Below are 26,515 nucleotides of genomic sequence, written 5' to 3'. Positions count from 1 at the left end.
GGTTTGGCACAGAGAAACGCCGCAAAGGTTGTCGTATTGGCCTGGCTCTTGGATCTAGATTAAGGGGGTGCTCGGCGAGTTCCCTGGGTACTCCTGGCATGTCAGCTGGACACCATGCGAAGATTTCCCAGCGCTCACGGAGGAACTCGACGAGCGTGCTTTCCTATGCGCTATGCATATTTGTTGTGATAGCTCTCATCTTCTTAGGATATGTCGGGTGAATCACTTCCTTAGAATTCTTGGAGGTGTCGAAAGTTTGCTCCTTGAGTGGCCTTCACTACTAGGAAATTCTGATAGTCACTTTTTTTGTCTCTCTCCTCTGTGGAGAATGTGTAACCGTTGATGTCGTATTTCTGATAAGTCATGAGGTTGGGGGAGGGCCCATAAGACAAGGCCAATATCATTTTGTCTACGTCGCTTGCCATTGGTGGGGGATTGGCATCAATCTGGTCTTTGAACCAGCTCGCGAAAGAGGAGTTGTGCGCTCTAAATACCTCTTGTTCCGTCATCGGCTGGTCAGCCCTGCTCTTGATCATGTTTATGTGCTGATCCACCCAAGGCTCTACCTCGTTCATGTGCTATAGTGCTACTAAGTGGGCCCTGTTAAAGTCTGTTCTCCTATCATCTTGATCGGTCTCGAGTTCCCTCCTGCCAGCGTTGTGGCCTACTCCCTCGAATCTGCCGAGGTGCTTGTTGGCGGGCAATCCAACCGGACGTGGGTCATCCTCGTTTAAATAATTCTTGCAGAAAGAGATGCACTCCTCGGTGAGAAAGCCCTGGACGATGCTTCCATCCGGATGTGCCTTATTACGAACGTATCCTTTGGTGAAGCCGTTCATTCTTTCTAACGCCATCATGTTGTGAAGGAACGCGGGCCCGAGATCCTCGATATCGTCCACTATATGCACCAGCAGATGGACCATGATGTCAAAGAATGCTGGCGGGAAGTACATCTCCATCTCGCATAGGATGGTGACGATCTCTTCCTGCATCCTCCCGAGTTTCTTGACGGTTATCGACTTTCGAGTGATGACGTCGAAGACGTTACACAGGTCAGTCAGTGTCGCACGAACGTGCGGTTCCATTATCCCTCGGATAGCAACCGGAAATATCTGCGTCATCATGACATGACAGTCATGAGACTTCATCCCGCTGAAGATTTTTTTCGTCGGGTCCAGCCATCTGCGTATCAGCCCCGCGTAGCCTAGGGGAAATTTGACTTCTAGTAGGCACTTGAAAAGTTGTTCGAGCTCATCGGGATTTAGAGTGAAGCAGGAGGGGCGAGGAGTTTCGCGCTGCTTGGCCACCCTTTTGCGTTTGCGACCATCCGTCTCCTCCTCCTCGGTTTCCTGGTCAACCTGGGCGAAATGAAGCTCTTTTCTGATATCAAGGGCCATCAGGTCGTGTCTTGCTTTCAACCCGTCTTTGGTCCTCTCCGGCATGTTGAGCACAGTGCCAAGCAAGCTCTCGCACACGTTCTTCGTGATATGCATGACATCAAGGCTATGAGGCGTACCGAGGATCTTCCGATGACGGCAAGTCCCAAAACACGGACATCCTTTTCCATACCCCCAAGAGCGGCCCGGGTTCCTTTTTCTTTCTCTTGTCTCCTTTCTTCCGCTTCGGATCTTTATCTTACCCGCCGGAGGGCAGATCTTTCCAGTTTTTCAACGAGTATCTATCTCTTCGCCGCTTCGCCTAGGTGGAGGTCCCTCGACCTCATCCTTCCCATTGAACAGGTCTCCACGCTTCCTCCACGGGTCATTCTTGGGAAGCCACATTCGATGCCTCATGTAGACGGTTTTTGAAGACCCGGGATCCTTACCCAGCTGTAAAACTGGCGTCTTTTTCATGCACCTCACACATGCCTTGTGTCCGTGGCAAACCTGGCACGCGATATATCCGTATCCAAGATAGTCCTGCACGGTCATCAACAGTGCGGCTTTCATACGGAAAGTTTCTTGTCCGTAGGCGTCCCAAGTTTCTATCCCTTCCTCCCACAGAGTGACTAGCTCCTCCTTCAATAGCTCCAGATACAGGTTGATATCGCTCCCTGGCTGCGTCGGCCCTTGGATTAGCATACTCATGTGTATGTACTTCTTCTTCTGGCATAGCCATGGAGGGAGGTTGTACATCCATACAAACACGGGCCAGGTGCTTGTGCTTGCCGCTTTGGTTCCCAAACGGATTGAGTCCGTCGGTGCTCGCACCCAACCTCGATGTTCCTTGGTTCTTTCCCGAATTCTTCGTAATACTCATCGTCTAATGTTTTCCACGGCTTGCATCCGAAGGGTGTGTTAGCACTGGGTTTTCAACCCGTTCTACATCACGCATCACCGCCTCCTTTCTTTCCGCGTGCCGGCGCATGAGCTTTGCTTCCTTGGGGTCCACGAAGTACCGCTGCGGACGGGGCGTGAGCGGGAAGTACCACACAACTTTTCGAGGAGATTTTCTTGTCCCTCTCTTGTATCGAGATTCGCCACACTCGTGGGCATGTATCGAGATTGGCATGCTCGTTCCGATATATTACGCGATCATCGATGCATGCGTGGTATTTACTGGTGCGGTAAATCGAGAGGGCACACGATTTTCTTGGCCTCCTCGTAGGCTACCGGCACACGTGTTATCTTTAGGAAAGTGGATCTTCAAGTATCCGAAGAGTTCGTCCACGCTTGTGTTCGTCCATTTGTGCTTTGCCTTCATCTCCATAATATCGAGAGCGTATCTCAGACGGCTCTCCTCCGTCCCACGAGCTGCATCGTACAACGGAGTTCTCGAGTCTACCTCGAGTTGATCTAGCTTAGCCTTCCGTCTACCAGCGATTTTGGGGTCGGTCGATGTGTTGCTGAGAAGAAGTTCTTGAACATGACGGTCCTGCACGGCCGCGGTTAGCGGGGTATTTCTACTCATGTCCTCGTCGGCCGCATGTTCTTCCTGGCCTTCTTGATCACCATCAACGTGTGCGCCATCCTCTTCAACCTCGTCTCCATTGTCGTGTGGGGCATCCTCTCCATCACCTTCGTTATCATCATCTCCACCATCATCATCTCCATCACCATCGATATCATCATCTCCATCATCACTCATCCACCGAGTATGCCCCTCCATGAAACTATACCTGAGCAGGTGTTGATTCACTATGCCCGAGAAGGGGTCAAACAACGATCCTAGCTTGCATCTTCGACAAGGACACATTATATCCTTTCGCTTTTTCGATACATGTCGGCCGTCGCGCGTTCCACGTATCTATCCACGACGCTTTCCCTCATCGCGATGACCATCGCCGCCTACAAGACAAGATAATTGATTACACCGCCGTCTCGGTTTTCACGGAAAAAATTCGGCATGACCTTTGCTAAATATTGTCATGCTGGAGTTCCAAAATTCGCCAGAACGGAAGTTAATCAACATTCCGGCAAAACATTGGCAACTCAATGTTCCTGCACGCGTAAACAAATGCAAAACAATGCATTTACATATATGGAACCGCGCCTTTTGCAATTCTACTAGTGTAACCGCGACTTTTCACCAACTCATGAACATTCCACTCATTAGTTATATACCTATTAGTTGACGCGACGTCCAAAAGAACCGGAGAGACGTCACACGTCGACTTTATGCTCGAGAGATCTAGAGAGATCTACAAATAGAGAGATCTAGCTAGATCTAGTGGAAAAGGTGGTGGGAGGAGATAGATCTAGATCTAGATCATGCAAATCATGCTAGAGGGGCTAGGTAGTGCATGATTTGCTCAAATACATCATATTTTGTTGGTTGAAATAGCTAAAATGGGTGGGGGAATGAGATAACAAGTGCTTGGGTTGATTTGCCATCACATATGAGTGTGTGAGGGTGGTGGTAGGTGGCTGGCCGAGTTATGGCATATCCCAGGTTACCGCCGACGCCTACATGTGTGTTTACCAGCGGTAGGGCCAATTACCGCCGGCACCTACGGCCCACAAACGCCGGCGGTAAGTGCAGGATGGGTGGCCCACTCAGCCACTCGTTACCCCGGCATTTTCACTTCCGGGTTCGCCGGCGGTACAGCCCGCTACCCCCGGCGCTTTTGGCACAATACGCCGGCGGTAAGTGCAGGCTGGGTGGCCCGCCCAGCCACTCGTTACCCCCGGCATTTTGCTTTTCGTGTTCGCCGACGGTAAAGCCCTCACCCCCGGCGCCTTGCGTCCGACTCGCCGGCGGTAGGTTTAGGCCACCCTGGAAGGTCTTACCGCCGGCATTTTCAAACCGTACTCGCCGGCGGTAAGGAGTGCTGCTATAAGCCTTTCCCTAGTAGTGCTTCCTCTGTCGGGTAGCACATCGTAGTTGGTGGTGAGCCTAGAAGCTTCATACTCAGCCTGCATCCCGAAGGTTTCGGAGAGCTTATGAAAGTCTTTGTCACATTTATCTGCTAAAGCAAAACTTCCCTTCACCGTGATATAGCCATTGGGACCAGGAATCCTCCATAACAAGTATGTGTAATGTGGTACAACCATGAATCTGGCATACGCGGGTCGTCCCAGTATATCATGATAATGTGATGGAAAGTCGATAACCTCAAACTCCAACTTCTCCCTCCTGTAATTTTCTCGAGTTCCAAATTGTACGTTGAGGTTTATCTTTCCCAAAGTATAGTTCGGCTTCTCTAGTGTAATACCATGAAAACGCGTATCTGTTAGTGTCGGATTTACCAAAGAGATATTCATCTTCCTCAAGGTGTCAGCGTATATGAGGTTCAGACTGCTCCCTCCATCTGTGAATATACGCGAGACCTTGAATCTTGCGATCACTGCCGGTAAAATCATAGTTGATTGTCCCGGTCGTGGAACTTGAGGTGGGTTATCCGCTTGAGTAAATCCTATGTCCTGTCCCGACCAATTAAGGTACTCGATTGTTGGTGGAGGCATCTTCTCTGCCATGTATATCTGTCGTGAAATTACCTTTTGCATCCTATTCGAGGGTCTCCCTTTCCGAATCATCGATACTACTCCTGTTGTGTCGATGTAAGGGCCTTTGTTGGTTGGAGCTGCCGCCAATTGTAATTGATGTTGATTTTCTCTAGTAATCGCGGGTGGTGGTGGCAGGTGAACCTCACTCCTTGGCCCCTGATAGCGTGCAAGACACACGTCCGTTGGGAACCCCAAGAGGAACGTGTGATGCGTACAGCAGCAAGTTTTTCCTCAGTAAGAAACCAAGGTTATCGAACCAGTAGGAGTCAAGGATCACGTGAAGGTCGTTGGTGACGGAGTGTAGTGCGGCGCAACACCAGGGATTCCGGCGCCAACGTGGAACCTGCACAACACAATCAAAGTACTTTGCCCCAACGTAACAGTGACGTTGTCAATCTCACCGGCTTGCTGTAAACAAAGGATTAGATGTATAGTGTGGATGATGATGTTTAATTACGAAGAACAGTAACGAACAATTGCAGTAGATTGTATTTCAGATGTAAAGAATGGACCGGGGTCCACAGTTCACTAGTGGTGTCTCTCCCATAAGATAAATGGATGTTGGGTGAACAAATTACAGTTGGGCAATTGACAAATAAAGAAGGCATAACAATGCACATACATATATCATGATGGGTACTATGAGATTTAATCAGGGCATTACGACAAAGTACATAGACCGCTATCCGGCATGCATCTATGCCTAAAAAGTCCACCTTCAGGTTATCATCCGAACCCCTTCCAGTATTAAGTTGCAAACAATAGACAATTGCATTAAGTATGGTGCGTAATGTAATCAACACAAATATCCTTAGACAAAGCATCGATGTTTTATCCCTAGTGGCAACAAGCACATCCACAACCTTAGAACTTTCGTCACATCGTCCCGATTCAATGGAGGCATGAACCCACTATCGAGCATAAATACTCCCTCTTGGAGTCACAAGTATCAACTTGGCCAGAGCCTCTACTAGCAACGGAGAGCATGCAAGAACATAAACAACATATATGATAGATTGATAATCAACTTGACATAGTATTCAATATTCATCGGATCCCAACAAACAAAACATGTAGCATTACAAATAGATGATCTTGATCATGATAGGCAGCTCACAAGATCTAACATGATAGCACAATGAGGAGAAGACAACCATCTAGCTACTGCTATGGACCCATAGTCCAGGGGTGAACTACTCACACATCGATCCGGAGGCGATCATGGTGATGAAGAGACCTCCGGGAGATGATTCCCCTCTCCGGCAGGGTGCCGGAGGCGATCTCCTGAATCCCCCGAGATGGGATTGGCGGCGGCGGCGTCTCTGGAAGGTTTTCCGTATCGTGGCTCTCGGTACTGAGGTTTTCGCGACGAAGGCTTTAAGGCGGAAGGGCAGAGTCGGGGGCGTCACAAGGGGCCCACACGCTAGGGCCGCGTGGCCAAGGCCTGGGCTGCGCCGCCCTAGTGTGTCGCCACCTCGTGGCCCCACTTCGTATCTCCTTCGGTCTTCTGGAAGCTTCGTGGAAACATAAGACCCTGGGCGTTGATTTAGTCCAATTCCGAGAATATTTCCTTTGTAGGATTTCTGAAACCAAAAACAGCAGAAAACAACAACTGGCTCTTCGGCATCTCGTCAATAGGTTAGTGCCGGAAAATGCATAATAATGACATATAATGTGTATAAAACATGTGAGTATCATCATAAAAGTAGCATGGAACATAAGAAATTATAGATACGTTTGAGACGTATCAAGCATCCCCAAGCTTAGTTCCTACTCGCCCTCGAGTAGGTAAACGATAACCAAGATAATTTCTGAAGTGACATGCTATCATAATCTTGATCAATACTATTGTAAAGCATATGAGATGAATGCAGCGATTCGAAGCAATGGTGAAGATAATGAGTAAACAAATGAATCATATAGCAAAGACTTTTCATGAATAGTACTTTCAAGACAAGCATCAATAAGACTTGCATAAGAGTTACTCATAAAGCAATAGATTCTTAGTAAAAAGCTTTGAAGCAACACAAAGGAAGATATAAGTTTCAGCAGTTGCTTTCAACTTCAACATGTATATCTGATAAATAATTGTCAACACAAAGTAATATAACAAGTGCAATAGGTAAACATGTAAGAATAAATGCACACAGTTGATAGAAGTGTTTGCTTCTAAGATAGAAAGAAGTAGGTAAACTGACTCAACAATAAAGTAGAAGATTGGCCCTTCGCATAGGGAAGCATGGATTACTATATTTGTGCTAGAGCTTTTTATTTTGAAAACATAGAAACAATTTTGTCAACGGTAGTAATAAATCATATGTGTTATGTATAAGATATCCTATAAGTTGCAAGCCTCATGCATAGTATACCAATAGTGCTCGCACCTTGTCCTAATTAGCTTGGATTAACATGGATTATCATTGCATAGCATATGTTTCAACCAAGTGTCACAAAGGGGTACCTCTATGCCGCTCTGTACAAAGGTCTAAGGAGAAAGCTCGCATTGGATTTCTCGCTTTTGATTATTCTCAACTTAGACATCCATACCGGGACAACATAGACAACAAATAATGGACTCCTCTTTAATGCATAAGAATTCAACAACAGATAATATTCTCATAAGAGATTGAGGATTAATTGTCCAAACTGAAACTTCCACCATGGATCATGGCTTTAGTTAGCGGCCCAATGTTCTTCTCTAACAATATGCATACTCAAACCATTTGATCATGAAAATCGCCCTTACTTCAGACAAGACGAACATGCATAGCAACTCACATGATATTCAACAAAGGTGAAATAGTTGATGGCGTCCCCAGAAACATGGTTACCGCTCAACAAGCAACTTATTAAGAAATAAGACACATAAGTACATATTCTTCACCACAATAGTTTTTTAGGCTATTTTCCCATGAGCTATATATTGCAAAGACAAAGGATAGAATTTTTAAAGGTAGCACTCAAGTAATTTATTTTGGAATGGCAGAGAAATACCATGTAGTAGGTAGGTATGGTGGACACAAATGGCGTAGTTTTTGGCTCAAGGATTTGGATGCATGAGAAGAATTCCTCTCAATACAAGGCTAGGCTAGCAAGGTTGTTTGAAGAAAACTCAAGTATGAAACGGTGCAACAAAACTCACATATGAACATATTGTAAGTATTATAAGACTTTACATCGTCTCCTTGTTGTTCAAACACCTTAACCAGAAAATATCTAGACTCTAGAGAAACTAATCATGCAAACCAAATTTTAACAAGCTCTATATAGTTCTTCATTAATAGGTGCAATGTACATGATGCAAGAGCTTAAACATGATCTATATGAGCACAACAATTGCCAAGTATCAAATTATTCAAGACATTATACCAATTACCACATGCGGCATTTTCTGTTTCCAACCATATAACAATGAACGAAGTAGTTCAACCTTCGCTATGAACATTAAGAATAAAGCTAAGAACATATGTGTTCATACGAAACAGCGGAGCGTGTCTCTCTCCCAAACAAAGAATGCTAGGATCCGATTTTATTCAAACAAAAACAAAAACAAAAACAAACAGACGCTCCAAGTAAAGCACATAAGATGTGACGGAATAAAAATATAGTTTCACTAGAGGTGACCCGATAAGTTGTCGATGAAGAAGGGATGCCTTGGGCATCCCCAAGCTTAGATGCTTGAGTCTTCTTAAAATATGCAGGGATGAACCACGGGGCATCCCCAAGCTTAGACTTTTCACTCTTCTTGATCATATTGTATCATCCTCCTCTCTTGACCCTTGAAAACTTCCTCCACACCAAACTCAAAACAAGCTCATTAGAGGGTTAGTGCATAATTGAAAATTCATATATTCAGAGGTGACATAATCATTCTAAACACTTCTGGACATTGCACAAAGCTAGTGAAAGTTAATGGAACAAATAAATCCATCAAACATAGCAAAACAGGCAATGCGAAATAAAAGGCAGAATCTGTCAAAACAGAACAGTCCGTAAAGACGAATTTTTTAGGTGCACTGGACTTGCTCAGATGAAAATGCCCAAATTGAATGAAAGTTGCGTACATATCTGAGGATCACGCACGTAAATTGGCAGATTTTTCTAAATTTTCTACAGCAGGGACGGCTCAATTTCGTGACAGCAAGAAATCTGTTCGTGCGCAGTAATCCAAATCTAGTATTGACTTTACTATCAAAGACTTTACTTGGCACAACAATGCAATAAAATAAAGATAAGGAGAGGTTGCTACAGTAGTAACAACTTCCAAGACTCAAATATAAAACAAAAGTGCAGAAGTAAAATAATGGGTTGTCTCCCATAAGCGCTTTTCTTTAACGCCTTTCAGCTAGGCGTAGAAAGTGTGAATCAAGTATTGTCAAGAGACGAAGCATCAACATCATAATTTGTTCTAATAATAGAATCATAAGGTAACTTCATTCTATTTCTAGGGAAGTGTTCCATACCTTTCTTGAGAGGAAATTGATATTTAATATTACCTTCCTTCATATCAATGGTAGCACCAACAGTTCGAAGAAAAGTTCTTCCCAATATAATGGGACAAGATGCATTGCATTCAATATCCAAGACAACAAAATCAACGGGGACAAGGTTATTGTTAACCATAATACGAACATTATCAATCCTCCCCAAAGGTTTCTTTATAGCATTATCAGCAAGATTAACATCCAAATAACAGTTTTTCAATGGTGGCAAGTCAAGCATATCATAGATTTTCTTAGGCATAACAGAAATACTTGCACCAAGATCACATAAAGCATTACAATCAAAATCATTGACCCTCATCTTAATGATGGGCTCCCAACCATCTTCTAACTTCGTAGGAATAGAAGTTTCAAGTTTTAGTTTCTCCTATCTAGCTTTTATGAGAGCATTTGTAATATGTTTTGTAAAGGCCAAATTTATAGCACTAGCATTGGGACTTTTAGCAAGTTTTTGTAAGAACTTTATAACTTCAGAGATATGACAATCATCAAAATCTAAACCATTATGATCTACAGCAATGGGATCATTGTCCCCAACATTTTGAAAAATTTCAGCAGTTTTATCACAAACAGTTTCAGCAGTTTTAGCAGTTTCAGGCAATTTTGCACGCTTTGCACTAGGAGTAGAAACATTGCCAACACCAATTATTTTACCATTGATAGTAGGAGGTGTAGCAACATGTGAAGCATTATCATTACTAGTGGTGGTAATAGTCCAAACTTTAGCTACATTATTCTCTTTAGCAAGTTTTTCGTTTTCTTCTCTTTCCCACCTAGCATGCAATTCAGCCATCAATCTAATATTCTCATTAATTCGAACTTGGATGGCGTTTGCTGTAGTAAATTTTTTATTATCATTATCCTTATTAGGCATAACTTTCAATTTTAAAAGATCAACATCAGAGGCAAGTCTATCAACCTTAGAAGCAAGAATATCAATTTTATCAAGCTTTTCCTCAACAGATTTGTTAAAAGCAGTTTGTGTACTAATAAATTCTTTAAGCATGGCTTCAAGACCAGGGGGTACACTCCTATTATTGTTGTAAGAATTCCCATAAGAATTACCATAACCATTACCATTAGCAGAAGGATATGGCCAATAGTTGTTACCAGAATTATTCCTATAAGCATTGTTGTTAAAATTATTATTTTTAATGAAGTTCACATCAACATGTTCTTCTTGGGAAACCAATGAAGCTAAAGGAACATTATAAGGATCAACATTAGATCTACCATTCACAAGCATATACATAATAGCATCAATCTTATTACTCAAGGAGGAGGTTTCTTCAACAGAATTTACCTTCTTACCTTGTGGAGCTCTTTCCGTGTGCCATTCAGAGTAATTTATCATCATATCATCAAGAAGCTTTGTTGCCGCCCCCAAAGTGATGGACATAAAGGTACCTCCAGCAGCTGAATCCAATAGGTTCCGCGAAGAAAATTCAATCCTGCATAGAAGGTTTGGATGATCATCCAAGTAGTCAGTCCATGGGTAGGGAAATTCTTTACCAAAGATTTCATTCTCTCGCATGCTTGAGCAACATGTTCATTATCCAATTGCTTAAAATTCATTATGCTACTTCTCAAAGATATAATTTTAGCGGGAGGATAATATCTACCAATAAAAGCATCCTTACATTTAGTCCATGAATCAATACTATGAGATAGCAGCCAATCTTTAGCTCTTCCTCTTAAGGAGAAAGGAAACAATTTTAATTTTATAATGTCACCATCTACATCCTTATACTTTTGCATTTCACATAGTTCAACAAAATTATTAAGATGGGCAGCAGCATCATCAGAACTAACACTAGAAAATTGCTCTCTCATAACAAGATTTAGTAAAGCAGGTTTAATTTCAAAGAATTCTGCTGTAGTAGCAGGTGGAGCAATAGGTGTGCATAAGAAATTATTATTATTTGTGCTAGTGAAGTCACACAACTTAGTATTTTCAGGAGTACCATTTTAGCAGTAGTAAATAAAGCAAACTCAATAAAGTAAATGCAAGTAACTAATTTTTTTGTGTTTTTAATATAGGGAACAAGACAGTAAATAAAGTAAAACTAGCAACTATTTTTTTGTGTTTTGATATAAGAGCAAACAAAGCAGTAAATAAAATAAAACAAAGCAAGACAAAAATAAAGTAAAGAGATTGGATGTGGGAGACTCCCCTTGCAGCGTGTCTTGATCTCCCCAGCAACGGCGCCAGAAAAAGAGCTTGATAGCGTGCAAGACACACGTCCGTTGGGAACCCCAAGAGGAAGGTGTGATGCGTACAGCAGCAAGTTTTCCCTCAGTAAGAAACCAAGGTTATCGAACCAGTAGGAGTCAAGGATCACGTGAAGGTCGTTGGTGACGGAGTGTAGTGCGGCGCAACACCGGGGATTCCGGCGCCAACGTGGAACCTGCACAACATAATCAAAGTACTTTGCCCCAACGTAACAGTGAGGTTGTCAATCTCACCGGCTTGCTGTAAACAAAGGATTAGATGCTTAGTGTGGATGATGATGTTTGTTTGCGAAGAACAGTAACGAACAATTGCAGTAGATTGTATTTCAGATGTAAAGAATGGACCGGGGTCCACAGTTCACTAGTGGTGTCTCTCCCATAAGATAAATGGATGTTGGGTGAACAAATTACAGTTGGGCAATTGACAAATAAAGAAGGCATAACAATGCACATACATATATCATGATGAGTACTGTGAGATTTAATCAGGGAATTACGACAAAGTACATAGACCGCTATCCAGCATGCATCTATGCCTAAAAAGTCCACCTTCAGGTTATCATCCTGTTGCCTGCCAAAACCCACCGGCGAGCAGCGACGAGCAACACGAAGAGCCGGGAGGCTCCCAGAACTGCTGGTGGGCCCTGGTCCCTCGGGCGATGGCCCGCAAAATCCGGCACACGTCCTGGCTGTTGCGAGGGCGTGCCACCTGACCTATACCTGGTCAGGAAGGTGATGGATTGCTTCAATTAGTTTCCTGCATGGCAGACACGTAAACATTAAATCCGAGCCTCGATCGGCTCTCAGGTTACCCTGTGAATCGGCTCAAAGAGCCGATTGACCCATGGTTCGTATTGGATCTACGATAACATGGGGATCCTGCTTTATCAATACCAAGTTAAATCGATCTACGGCAGTCTAGGGCTTTCACCGCATAATTGGAACATCCTACACGTAGTTGAGCACGGCGGATACGAAAGGTAACGAGAAAACTAGTCCTAGAAGAGGCCTAAAAACCAACACGAGTCGATTCCCGGAACAACCCCTCTTGGATCGGCAAACCATACCTTACGCACTACTGGATCGTTCAACCCGTTTGCAAGGCCTAACCATGCCGATATCAAACTAATCCTTGGAGAACAAGGAACAACCATAACAGATCAGATCTACTAAATAAATACCAAGCAAGATGTTGCCCTTACACCTAAGATAGGTGCAAAGGCAACTAGATATTTAGCGGCAGCATAACTAAGCAAGCATATCAGAAAAGTATCGATGTTAGCCCCAAAACATCTATGACAACGGTATTACTCGCCATCAACAAGGCTTCAGTACGACCAACACAAAACAACGAATAAACTGATACTGCCTAGATCGCAAGATGTGATCTAGGCAGCATGACGCTTACCCGGAAGAAACCCTCAAAACAAGGGGTGGCGATGCGCCTAGATTGTGTTTGTTGTGAACATGATCGTCCTCCTTTCTCAATAACCCTAGGTACATATTTATAGTCCGTAGACTTTCTATCTTTGGAATAAACCTAACTGTGTACGAACCAAACTCTATCTCTTAATTCTAAACTGAAACGTGATCTACCATAATGTACAGATACACGGGCAATCTAGCCCAAACTCTCGCACGAGGCCGATTCAAAAACACTTTATGTGCATATCCTCTAAGCCCATCTCAATCACGGCCCATCTCCTACTTTGGCTAAAATCCGGCGATAACACATGCCCCCCTGGTTTTGGCAATAATAATTCCAAAACCACTCTGTTTTCCTTCATCGGGTTACGCGTTGCAGAGCAGAACCGCTACAGTGCCCTTCCATCATGATGCCTTGCCTTCTCAACTTCTTCGTACTGCACGATTTGACAGTTTTGGCACCGCATCCTCGAAAACCGCCACAGCATTGAATCATCTTCCACTGTATCCCCTTCATTTAACCTCATCCGAGCAGTTTGCCTCCTCATCCTCCTGTTCCGCATTAGCAATCGAAAAAACCCTCCTCTGCAACCATGGACTCCTCCTCTGCCTCTTCGGGTCTCTCCTTCCAATCCTCCTCCTCCCGTGAGCCGACGCCGGAGTACGACCCGATAGCGGCGTACGAGGCCCGCGCCCCACTGTGGTGGGACGAGGCGGATTGGGATTTCGCCGTCAGGTCAGAGGATGACGAATCCTTGACCGACGGGGAGGATAACCTCCAGTTCCTCGTGGACGGGGAGTTGGAGGAAGAGAGCGACGACGATGCTTTCTCCTGGGGCGCGGACATCTCCTCCGACGAAGAGGATGAACCGGAGGACGACACCTCCTCCGATGAATACCCGTCGGCGAAGCGCTTCCGCGCAGGGTCGGAGGACGACGGCGACGACGACGAAGAAGAAGAAGCCCCTGCCGACGACTCCAGCAGTAGCGACGAAGACATCGCCGGCAGCAACGCCGCTGGCAGCGAGGACGGCGACGACGAGGGCAGCGACGGCGCAGGCCCCTAGATTAGGGACTACTAGAATAGGGCTAGTAGTAGTACATTAGGTAGCAGATCTCCCTTTTGTGAGCAATCGGCTCTTATTGAAAAAACGCCTTTTAATCAATGAAGAATGCTTCTACGTCTGATTTTTCCGATTGTCAAAGTAGGTCAACGCACAAAGAGCCGATGGCAACACATCGGTCTTTTACCATAAAACGCCAGTAAGGCCAAACTCAGTTACCTATTTAGACAGATCCAAACGGACGTTCCCCAAATTCAAACGGTAACCTGTGACCCTCGTCTAAAGGACCAAACTCAGATCTCCAATTGCCCACCGAACAGATTCAACTCGCGGCAACGTGAATCCCAGATCCCCAACCGCGCAGACTCATCTCCGCCAGCGAATCAGATGGCGGAATCGTCCAACGCCAACGCAACGGTCTCTGGCCTGAAGGTAATCTTTTAACTGCCCCTCGCCATCCGAGCATAGTGTTAGAACTAATAGCAAACATCTGAATTAATGCCTTATTCCACCATTAATTTTAGGTATCAGACATCCTGTTGCCGCATCCTTCTCTTCCAAAATCTCTTTGTCTTGGCCCCCGTACTGTCGAGAGTCCTGCCCATCTGATTTCTTGCGAGGCCAATAGGATCCCCTTCGTGAGCCAGAACTTAGATCTAACTTCTTGGGCCGACTGCTTACGAGCCTGGCCTAACCCTCCTGAAGATTGGGTTTCCTGGTACAGTAGAGTATCCAAAACTTACCAATCCAAATGGGAAATCACAGGAATAGCCGATGCTCTGTCCTTATCATTGTCTCCCCTTGAGAAGCATGAAAACCTTCTAAAATCCATCGGCTACTTCTGGTCTGATGCTCTGAACTGCTTCATGTTTGGCCACGGCCCCATGACACCAACTCGCTAGATGTGGTAATGATCACCGGCCTAGACGTTACATCCCCCAGCCCCTCTCGCTTTTATGCTGCCAAGGGTCCCTTTCAAGCTCTCTTCCAAAACAGAGTGCACAAGCTCGGGGTGCTTACCTTCGACGCCACATCAAAAATAAAGGCCCTGTAACAGAGAAAGAACACACGGCCTTCCTAAATTTCTGGTTGGAACACTTCATATTATGTGGCCCTTCACTTGCTCCGACCAAGAATTATCTTCCCTTGGCCTATGAACTTGCCAGAGGCGCCCAGCTTGGCATCGGCAAACTGTTCCTTGGAGAGGTCTATCGATATCTCCAACTAATGTCCGTCAACTTATCTTCCCAAAAAACAGTCAAAACAGGAGGTCCCTGGTGGTTTATTCAGCTATGGGCTCAGTTGTATTTCCAGAACCACATCCCAAACTTCCCACTTTTGGCCACTTGCACCTTTCCAGATGCTAACGGGAAGCAGATCCGATGCACTAGCTACGGCCAAGCCTTGTATAGCCTTCCAGGTAGTAAACTGATCCCCAAGGAAGCATCAAAGTGGTTCAGCATTTTCTTCCAAGGCCTGGACAATCCTCTCTTCTTTCCTTACACGGAATCTGAAAATTTTGAAAACCCAGTCTCCTTCAGGCTAGACAGCTTTGCCGATGACACCAGCACCCGGCAATTGTATTCCACCATGATCCGTCCCTGCTTCCTTCCAGTTGGCATGAGCACATCAAACAGAATAATCAAACCTGGTTATGAGTCATATCAGCCGGTCGTAGCAGCCCGGCAGTTTGGTCTTGGGAAGGTGTCTCCCCATTTCTTCCTCCACCACTTAATAGAGAGCAGAGCTGACTTGCCCGATCTCCTCACCGGTCAGAGATGTTACTCTTTCTTTGATTCTCTAGCCATCCCAGTCCCTAACAACCTCTCTTTCACCTCGTCAACCGATGGTTTTGAGACCTGGTGGTCAATGTGGAAAACTCATGCCTTCGGGAGAGCTCGGGACCGTTGTCTGAAACAACTCGATGCTGAATATAATATCCCCGCAGAACAGGTACTACCACTCGCAAATTTTCTTGAAGTGGCTTACAATGATTTTTATAACCTTGCTCTGTCTCCTTGCAACAACAAGATGGTCCAGAACCTACACATGATGACGGCTCCCCCTTTGAATTCATCCCACCGGCTCCTGTGGTCCTCTTCTGCAAAGGCTCGCCACCCTTAAAAAAGGTCATGATGCAGAGCCAGCCGATTTCACCAAAATCGGCTTCCAAGAGCAAAGTATCTTCCAGGCCAGCTGCCCCCCGAGCCCCAACCAAGGCGAGAACGACGGTGAGGAAAGTAGCCGCCAGGAAAACTTTGAAGCGTCGGAGCCCTTCTCCAGATCAAGAGAGCTTGCACGTACGTTGGTCCATGCCTTGACTGATTTAGGCTTCTGCAAACATGCTTGTGCTTACTAACTTTTTTTTTATATATAGGCCTCCACCGAAGACAACTCCAGCGAGGGCACGCAATCCAATCGAGGGGATTCGAGCTCGGACAACTCTGGGAAAATCACCGCGCAGAGCCAGCCAGATTTGCCACCATCGGCTTCCAGGAAAAGGCCAGTTCCTGAACCTGTTGCCCCCAAGCTCCAATCAAAGCGGGGCAGGGCGTGAGCACCAAGAGGACTCGAAAGGAACCGCAAGCCCCTTCATCAAACCAAGAGGCTTCAAATGTAATTACCCTCCATACTCTCCCCAGCTCATCTTTCATGCTAATCCATTGCTACTCATATCGGCTAACCACCTCCTTTGCAGACTGATGACACTTCTAGTGGGGGAGTCGAGGAAGTACAGATGCCCTCCGCAAACCTGGATCCAGTAATCCCTCAAGGTGCCGTTGACAAGGTCGCCAATATGGCCAAGCCCCCAGCAGAAACACAAGAGCCGATTACCTCATTATCGGCTGTCCCCCTAGTTTCAGGAGAGGTATACTCCTTTCGTTTGGCTTACCCTTCCCTTTTGCTGCATACTGACGCTGTTTCTGTTTGTCAGGGTTGTGACCTCTCGGGCTTGCTAACGTTCGACCCTGAATCCATCGAACCAGCTCCTTCTACGGCATGCGATGAACCGCGACCCAGTGCTGTCCTACGTCAATTCCAGCGTCTCAAAGCCTTGCTTTCCTCCCCGATCGAGACGTTGGTCGAAGACCCCGAGGAAGTGAAGAGCGTTCTTGACGAAATCAAGCACCATCTGCCGGTAACGTTGCAGGTGAAACCTTGGCCAGTTGTGACTCTGTCTGTCTACGGATCAAGGGTGAAGTCAGCTCGTCAGAGAATCGATCTACGCCACGCCCAACTTCCGTTGAAAGCCGATATTGCAGACAAATGTCAGCGGCTCAATGAGAAAACGGCGGCCTTAGATGCCAAAACTGACACCTCTGTCAGCACCGCCGAACTTGAGACCTTGCGAAAGGAATTGGAGGACCTTGAAGAGAGGGTCCGGGCAACCAAACAGCTTATTTACGATAAGGAAGCTCTTATTGCCCGCTCCCAAGAGGAAGCAGAAGGCCTCGAAGCTCAACTGAAAACTGAACGTGCCCTGAACAAACAGCTAGTGACGGGCCAGGACGAAGATGACGAGGCCGAGATCGCCGAGGTGGATCGAGTCCGTGCTAACGCCCTCCGTGCCTTCGAGGCATTCCTTCAGTAGAGCCCATCCATGTAACCTGATACCTGCTCGTAACAGCTTGTACCTTTAGAGTCGATGGCTGTGCATCGGCTTTTTAGTCTAAAGTAGATGTCTGTGCATCGGCTGTGCTTTGCGTCCTGTTGCTTTGTATATATTTTTTTATTTTTTTACTGGCCGATTTCATGCATCGGCCCCCATATTTCACTGTCCATCATCCCACATACTTGGGAAATATTTCTTGAGATGCCGATTTCATGCATCGGCCCCCATATTTCACTGTCCATCATCCCACATACTTGGGAAATATTTCTTGAGATGCTGACCATTGACAGCCACTGGGAACTTCACACCGCTCAGCTCCTCGAGCATGTATGCATTACCCTTTAAAACTTGGTCGACCCTGTACGGCCCGTGCCAATTTGGAGACCATTTACCATATATTGCATCCTTAGTCCCCAATGGCAATACAGCTTCCCATACCAGATCACCAACGTGGAACTCCTTTGGTCTCACCTTCTTATTATATGCGCGAGCTACCTTGGCTTTGTTCTTTTTAATTTTCTCAAGTGACCATAGTCTAAGTTCCGTTAGATCCTCAATGCTATCACTCATCAGGGCTGCATATTCTTCAGTTGTTAAATCATTCTGAAACGTAATACGTCTCGACCCAGCCGTGATTTCCCAGGGCAATACGGCTTCTTGTCCATAGACCAGATGGTATGGCGAGGTTTTTATCGCTCCATGACATGACATGCGATAAGCCCGCAAAGCCTCTGACAAAACCTCGTGCCAACGTCTGGGGTGCTCGTCGACTTTCCTCTTAATCAGCTTGATAAGGCTCTGGTTGGACGCTTCAGCTTTCCCATTTGCTTGAGCATAGTATGGAGACGATCGGATCAACTTAATTCCCATGTCCTCGCAGAACTTTCTAAACTCGCGAGAAATGAAGACCGAACCTCCATCAGTCGTGATAGTCTGGGGAATCCCGAATCTACGAATGACATGTTCTTTCACGAAATTGATAACATCGGCCAATGCCACTGACTTCATAGGGACGGCCTCCACCCATTTAGTGAAATAATCTGTAATGGACAAAATCCACACATGGCCTTTGCTCGATGGAGGATTGATTTTGCCGATCATATCCATGCCCAACCTCGAAATGGCCAAGGCTTGATGATGGGGTTCATTGCTGATGCGGGCACCATCTGAATTTTCCCAAACTTCTGACACGCTTGACACCCTTTATAGTACTTAAAACAATCCTCAAGCATGGTGGGCCAATAAAACCCCGATCACCTGATCAACCATTTCATCTTATGAGCCGATTGGTGAGTTCCATAGACGCCTTCGTGTACCTCGTGTAAGAGCCGATTTGACTCGGCTGGTCCCAGACATCTGAGAAGTAACCCTTCCAAAGTCATGTAGAACATGTCATCCCCAATAAGTACATACTTCATGGCCTTGTACCTTATCCGTTTAGGTGCCCCCCGAGCCGAATCTTTCAAGTAATTGAAGATATCGGCTCTCCAGTCATCCGATTCCAGGAACTGTACCTGAACATCGGCTCCACCTGCTACGTCCTTGTAGCCTGACGCCATCTGTGCGAGATCGTTCGCCTCGGTATTTTGCGACCTCGGGATCCAATTGAAGTTTATGTACCTAAATTGTGCCATCAGCTCACGGCATTGCATCCATAATGGGAAGAGCGACTCGCTCTCACATTTGTATTCCTCCGTGAGTTGGGAAATCACCAATTTTGAGTCTCCAAAAAGTTCCATGGCTTCTGCCCCGGCTTCCAGAAGCAACTCCATTCCCTTGCGTATTGCTTCATACTCAGCGACATTGTTGGTGCAAGGGGTAGGTAGCCTGATGGAGAAGGAATATGTTGCCCCCCCGGGGCGACACGAGTAGAATGTCGATGCCGCAACCATCATCACAAGCCGATCCATCGAAAAACATGGCCCATGCACGCACGAGCAGTGCTGCTATATCAATGTTGATTCGTTCAGCAATAAGATCGGCCAACGCCTGTCCCTTGACTGCTTTCGCAGGCTGATACCGGATATCAAATTCCGATAATGCAAACATCCACTTACCGAGTCGGCCTTTCAACACAGGAGCCGACAGCATATGTTTGATGACATCTGATGTGCATATGATGACAATTTCCGCTGACATCAAGATGTGATGAAGCTTGGTGCAGGTAAAAAATAGGCAGAGGCACAACTTCTCGATCTCAGGGTATCTAGTCTCTGCATCCAACATCCTTCTGCTGATGTAGAAAGCGACTCTCTCCAGACCATCATAAACTTGCACCACCACTGAGGCGATGGAAGTGTTAGCTACTGACAAGTAAATATAGAATGGTATGTCTTGCTGGGGCGGGACCAACACAGGTGGCTTCGTTAGATACTCTTTAATCTCGTCAAACGCTCGCTGTTGCTCTGCCCCCCAGCGAAACTCCTCATCAGATTTAATTTTTACCAATCCCATGAACGGCTCGATTCGCCCTGACAGATTGGAGATGAACCTTCTGACGAAGTTGATTTTGCCGATGAGACACTGGAGTTCCTTCTTCGTGGTAGGTGGCTTCATTGTTCGCACTGCCTCCTGACTTTTTAGGCCGATCTCAATTCCGCGTTCATGAACCAAGAAACCCAAGAATTGACCGGCCGTCACACCAAAAGCACACTTCTTTGGATTCATTCTTAACCCGAATTTTCTAGTTCGGTCCAGGATGCGTCGCAAATCCTCCAAGTGTCCTTCTACTGAAACATACTTGACTACCACGTCATCAATGTAAATCTCCACCAACTTGCCGATCAGATCATGAAAGATATAATTCATGGCCCTTTGGTATGTTGCGCCGGCATTTTTTAGTCCAAATGTCATGACTACATATTCAAACAAACCCACCGAACCTGGTACTCTGAATGCAGTCTTGTGTATATCTTCTGGAGCCATAAAAATTTGGTTGTTACCGGCATTGCCATCCATGAAACTTAAAACCTTATGACCAGCAGCTGCATTGATCAATGTCTCTGCTACCGGCATGGGATATTCATCCTTTGGAGTGGCTCTATTGAGATCCCGAAAATCTATGGCGACGCGCCATCGGTCATCCTTTTTCTCTACGGGTACGATACTAGAAATCCACTCAGCATACCTGCATGGCCTGATGAACCCGGCGTTCAACATTTTCTCGATCTCTTTCTTAACTTCTTCTAAAATTTCGGCCTTCATCTGTCGTGCTCGCTGCTGGAACGGCCGAAATCCTTTCTTAAGAGGGAGCCGATGCTCAATGATGCTCCTGTCTAACCCGGGCATCTCTGTGTAATCCCAGGCAAAGCAATCTGGGTATTCTTTCAACAAAGTTATCATCAGTCCCCTCAGATGCGGATCTAACTTTCTGCTGATAAATGTTGGTCGTGGCTTATCCCCAGGACCAATGTCAATCTCTTCTAGCTCATCAGCCGATGTAAATCCATATCCTAGCTTTCCGTCGCCCGCTAGATCGATGCTGAACACGGGCAAGACGTATGGTGAGGATAATTTGGGCCGATTGCTGGAATCGGCCCCTTTTCGATTGCATTGCTCAATGAAGGTTTACAACTTATTTGTGCTCTACTACGGGAGGGAGTCTCCCTACTACGACTACGTGACATGCTTGAGGTGAGATCATTGCTTTTTATTTTTTGGGGCCGATCGCAGGGATCGGCCTTGCCACGTACGTCCATTGACTTTGCTCTTGCTACTCGTCGGGCCGGTGGATAAGACCAGTCTCACCCCGTTTTTTGTAGCTTTGATGCGCTCACAGCCGTCCAAACTGACTCCAGAGATCGGCTCTTGGTCTTCTGCGTCCCAAATATTCATGCCAGCTATTGAGATCTCGATCGAGTTATCTGCATGAACGACCTCCACTTCATCTCCATCCCACTGTATCGGGCATTGGTGCATTGTGGATGGAATGCAGCGAGTTGGCGTGAATCCAATCCCTCCCTAGCGGGACAGCGTAGGTGCTTTTGCTCGTCGACGATGGAGAATGATGTAGGGATGGTTTTTCGGCCCACGGTTAGGTCTACGTTCAGAACGCCTCGCGCTTCTGATGCTTGGCCGTTGAAGTCGCTTAGTGTGACGTTGGTTTTGATCAGATCTTCGGTAGAACGTCCCAAACGCCGTAGCATGGAGTATGGCATTATATTGACTGCCGCTCCCGTGTCAACCAACATCTTGCCGACGGGCTGCCCGTTGATATAACCTCTTAGGTACAGGGCTTTCAAATGTTTGTAGCTCTTCTCTCGTGGCTTTTCAAAGATAACTGGCCGTGGGCCGCAGTCAAACTGTGCTACCGGTACTTCTTCGGTTCTTGGAGCACAAAACTCCGACGGAAGTATGAACACCATATTTGTGCCAGCCGAAGCCTTCGCATCGGCTTTTATTTGTTTGGGGCGCCATTCTTTCTTCTGTGGACGATTCTCCGTCTCCAAAGTTTGCTGAATTTTCACGGCCAGATCGGGCCGCGCTTTCCTCAACGTGTGCAGGTATAGCGCCTCGGCTTCCTCCAAGCTACATAGCCGCTGAACCCTACGCTTTTGGGAGTGACTGAGTCCATCAGGGCACCACCTTGGCCGGTGGTATCTATCTTCTTCTTCATCTTCTGACTCCTCGAAATCTTCCACTCGAGATGACTCAGCTCGTCTGTTCTGAGATGGGAGAGGCCCTAGACGCTTGAACACTGAAACCTCACATGTGTCCTCCTTCTGCTGTCTACATTCCGGGCAGTTGTCGATTGTAGGCAATCGGCTCATTCCTGAATCCCAGCAGTGTTTAAAGAAAGGACAATCCCAGTGTCTGTCCATGTCTTCCTGCTCTCTTGACTTCCCCTTAGCGCGGTACTCATGTCCTTCGTCGTCTCTATCATACCGACGATATTTTCCGTTGTCTACATCAGACCGACGATATCTTTCGTCGTCTCTGTCGTACCGCCGGCGTCGGTCGTACTGACACTCATATTTGTTAAGGAGATGCGCGGAGAGCGGTCGTTGATACCGCACGTTTCTCACGTGTTCCTCGGTGATGTACCTTCTGTCATCATATCGGGGCCGGTTGCGTGGGCCGGCCTCCTCCTTTTCCTTGCCACGGGAGTGACCGATTTCTTCTTTATCCCCGCCATGGTGGTATACAGGCCCTGCCATGTCAACATCGAATGAGAAATCTAGCTGACGCCTCGTGGAGTGATTGAGTTCCACCATGTTGACGCCAGGAAACGGTTGCGTGTCCACTTTCATGGCAAACTGACCAAGGATCAAACGGCCTTGTTCTATCGCCGTTTGGATCTGCCGACGCAACTCTTTGCAGTCATTGGTGATATGGGTGAACGAGTGATGCCACTTGCAGTACGGTCTCCCGTTCATTTCTTGCGCCGTAGGGATTTTATGGCCTTCGGGTAACTTCAGCTGTTTTTCCTTAAGCAATAAATCGAATATCTGCTCAGCGTTGCTTACATCGAAGTCAAAACCTTTTGCAGGCCCTTGTTGTTTCACCCATTTGCAGGACACGGGAACTGCCCCCCGAGCCCATTCAGCCACAGCTACTTCCTGGTCTTCTGCAGAGTCCCCAACTTCTTCTGTCTCGACCAGGCCTATCGGGCGTTTGAACTTTTCTTGGTACAATTCTGGGTGGCGCTGCTCATACAATGTTAATCTCTGGGCCATGTGCGCCAGTGAATTGTATTCCACTTGGAAAGCCAGATCCTTGATCGGCGCTGCGAGGCCCAACGCTGCCAGATCGACTGCTTCTTTCTCAGTTAAACGAGCCGAATATCGGTTCCTGACAGTCCTGAAACGCTGAATGTATTCCGACACCGTTTCTCCCCGCTTCTGCCGCACCTGCGCCAGATCGGCAATGCCAGCTTCAGTAGCTTCTGAGTGATATTGAACATGAAACTGCTCTTCCAGTTGCTTCCACGTCCGGACTGAATCTGGTGGCAACGAGGTGTACCACCCAAAAGCTGGTCCCGTGAGAGATTGCGCAAAAAACCTTACACGTAACGGGTCTAATGCTGAAATCATGCCCAACTGTGCCAAATATCGGCTCACATGCTCAATTGAGCTAGACCCTTCTGATCCATTGAACTTTGAGAACTCAGGGAGCCGATACTTGGGCGGCAGCGGAATCAAATCATATTCGTTGGGGTACGGCTTGGAATAGCCGACTGTTCTCCTCTTTGGCAGGATGCCGAACTGGTCTCTCAAGATTGTACTGATTTGTTCCACGGTATGAGCTGCAGGGGCTGAGCTTTCATGACTCGTTCCGGTGGCATATTTAGCTAGCCACGCCTCGTTTATCGGCGTCCGCTCCGAAATCCTTCCTGCTGCAATCTGGTTCGTGCGCGCCAAGTTATTGCAGTCCGGCACGTATGTGCACACGTATCCATGTGGGATTTCTTTAGGCGGCTCATACAGGAATTGGCAATCGCCAGGATCGCCTCCAGTCTTGTAAACGACGTATGCCGGTGAACCCTGTGGCTCTGGAGCTGCAAGCGCGAATGGCAGCTGCGGTCTGGTCTGCAACGGTATTTCTCCCTGGTGAGTCCCTAGGGCAGGCCCTGATGGAGAGTACTGATGCTTCATGATTTCCTGAACCACGCGAACCGCAATGCGCTCGAAAGCGTTCACCAGGCTCTCAGAATGACGGTGTAGAGAATGAGCCACCATGTAATTAACTTCCTGGCGCAGAGCTCTGGTGCGTTCCTCTGAAGGGACAGACATATCTACTTCATCGAGAACGCCTTCGGGTGAGAACCCTCTCCACCTAATGCCATGTTTACGGGTCCTCTCGAAGGAGCCGATGAGATCGGCTTCGAAGACAGCTTTAATATCATCATATTTCTTCTTGTGCTCCTCAGGCAGATCTTCGTACGTGATTGGTTCGTCCGCCATCTCAGCTGCAGATGTTGACGCAGTTGCTGTAGAATGTCCCACCGGGCGTGCCAGAATGTGTTGCCTGCCAAAACCCACCGGCGAGCAGCGACGAGCAACACGAAGAGCCGGGAGGCTCGCAGAACTGCTGGTGGGCCCTGGTCCCTCGGGCGACGGCCCGCAAAATCCGGCACACGTCCTGGCTGTTGCGAGGGCGTGCCACCTGACCTATACCTGGTCAGGAAGGTGATGGATTGCTTCAATTAGTTTCCTGCATGGCAGACACGTAAACATTAACCGAGCCTCGATCGGCTCTAAGGTTACCCTGTGAATCGGCTCAAAGAGCCGATTGACCCATGGTTCGTATTGGATCTACGATAACATGGGGATCCTGCTTGATCAATACCAAGTTAAATCGATCTACGACAGTCTAGGGCTTTCACCGCATAATTGGAACATCCTACACGTAGTTGAGCCTGGCAGATACGAAAGGTAACAGAAAACTAGTCCTAGAAGAGGCCTAAAAACCAACACAGAGTCGATTCCCGGAACAACCCCTCTTAGATCGGCAAACCATACCTTACGCACTACTAGATCGTTCAACCCGTTTGCAAGGCCTAACCATGCGAATATCAAACTAATCCTTGGAGAACAAGGAACAACCATAACAGATCAGATCTACTAAATAAAGACCAAGCAAGATGCTGCCCTTACACCTAAGATAGGTGCAAAGGAGCTAGATATTTAGGGGCAGCATAACTAAGCAAGCATATCAGAAAAATATCGATGTTAGCCCCAAAACATCTATGATAACGGTATTACTCGCCATCAACAAGGCTTCAGTACGACCAACACAAAACAACGAATAAGCGATACCGCCTAGATCGCAAGATGCGATCTAGGCAGCATGACGCTTACCCGGAAGAAACCCTCGAAACAAGGGGTGGCGATGCGCCTAGATTGTGTTTGTTGTGAACGTGATCGTCCTCCTTTCTCAATAACCCTAGGTACATATTTATAGTCCGTAGACTTTCTATCTTTGGAATAAACCTAACTGTGTACGAACCAAACTCTATCTCTTAATTCTAAACTGAAACGTGATCCACCATAATGTACAGATACACGGGCAATCTAGCCCAAACTCTCGCACGAGGCCGATTCAAAAACACTTTATGTGCATATCCTCTAAGCCCATCTCAATCACGGCCCATCTCCTACTTTGGCTAAAATCCGACGATAACACATCCGAACCCCTTCCAGTATTAAGTTGCAAACAACAGACAATTGCATTAAGTATGGTGCGTAATGTAATCAACACAAATATCCTTAGACAAAGCATCGATGTTTTATCCCTAGTGGCAACAGCACATCCACAACCTTAGAACTTTCTATCAACTTGGCCAGAGCCTCTACTAGCAACAGAGAGCATGCAAGAACATAAACAACATATATGATAGATTGATAATCAACTTGACATAGTATTCAATATTCATCGGATCCCAACAAACACAACATGTAGCATTACAAATAGATGATCTTGATCATGATAGGCAGCTCACAAGATCTAACATGATAGCACAATGAGGAGAAGACAACCATCTAGCTACTGCTATGGACCCATAGTCCAGGGGTGAACTACTCACACATCGATCCGGAGGCGATCATGGTCATGAAGAGACCTCCGGGAGATGATTCCCCTCTCCGGCAGGGTGCCGGAGGCGATCTCCTGAATCCCCCGAGATGGGATTGGCGGCGGCGGCGTCTCTGAAAGGTTTTCCGTATCGTGGCTCCCGGTACTGGGGTTTTCGCGACGAAGGCTTTAAGTAGGCGGAAGGGCAGAGTCGGGGGCGTC

This window comes from Lolium rigidum, chromosome 2, assembly GCF_022539505.1.
Source record: "Lolium rigidum isolate FL_2022 chromosome 2, APGP_CSIRO_Lrig_0.1, whole genome shotgun sequence".
In the NCBI taxonomy this organism is placed as follows: Eukaryota; Viridiplantae; Streptophyta; class Magnoliopsida; order Poales; family Poaceae; genus Lolium; species Lolium rigidum.
Note: the sequence above shows the minus strand (reverse complement) of the source record.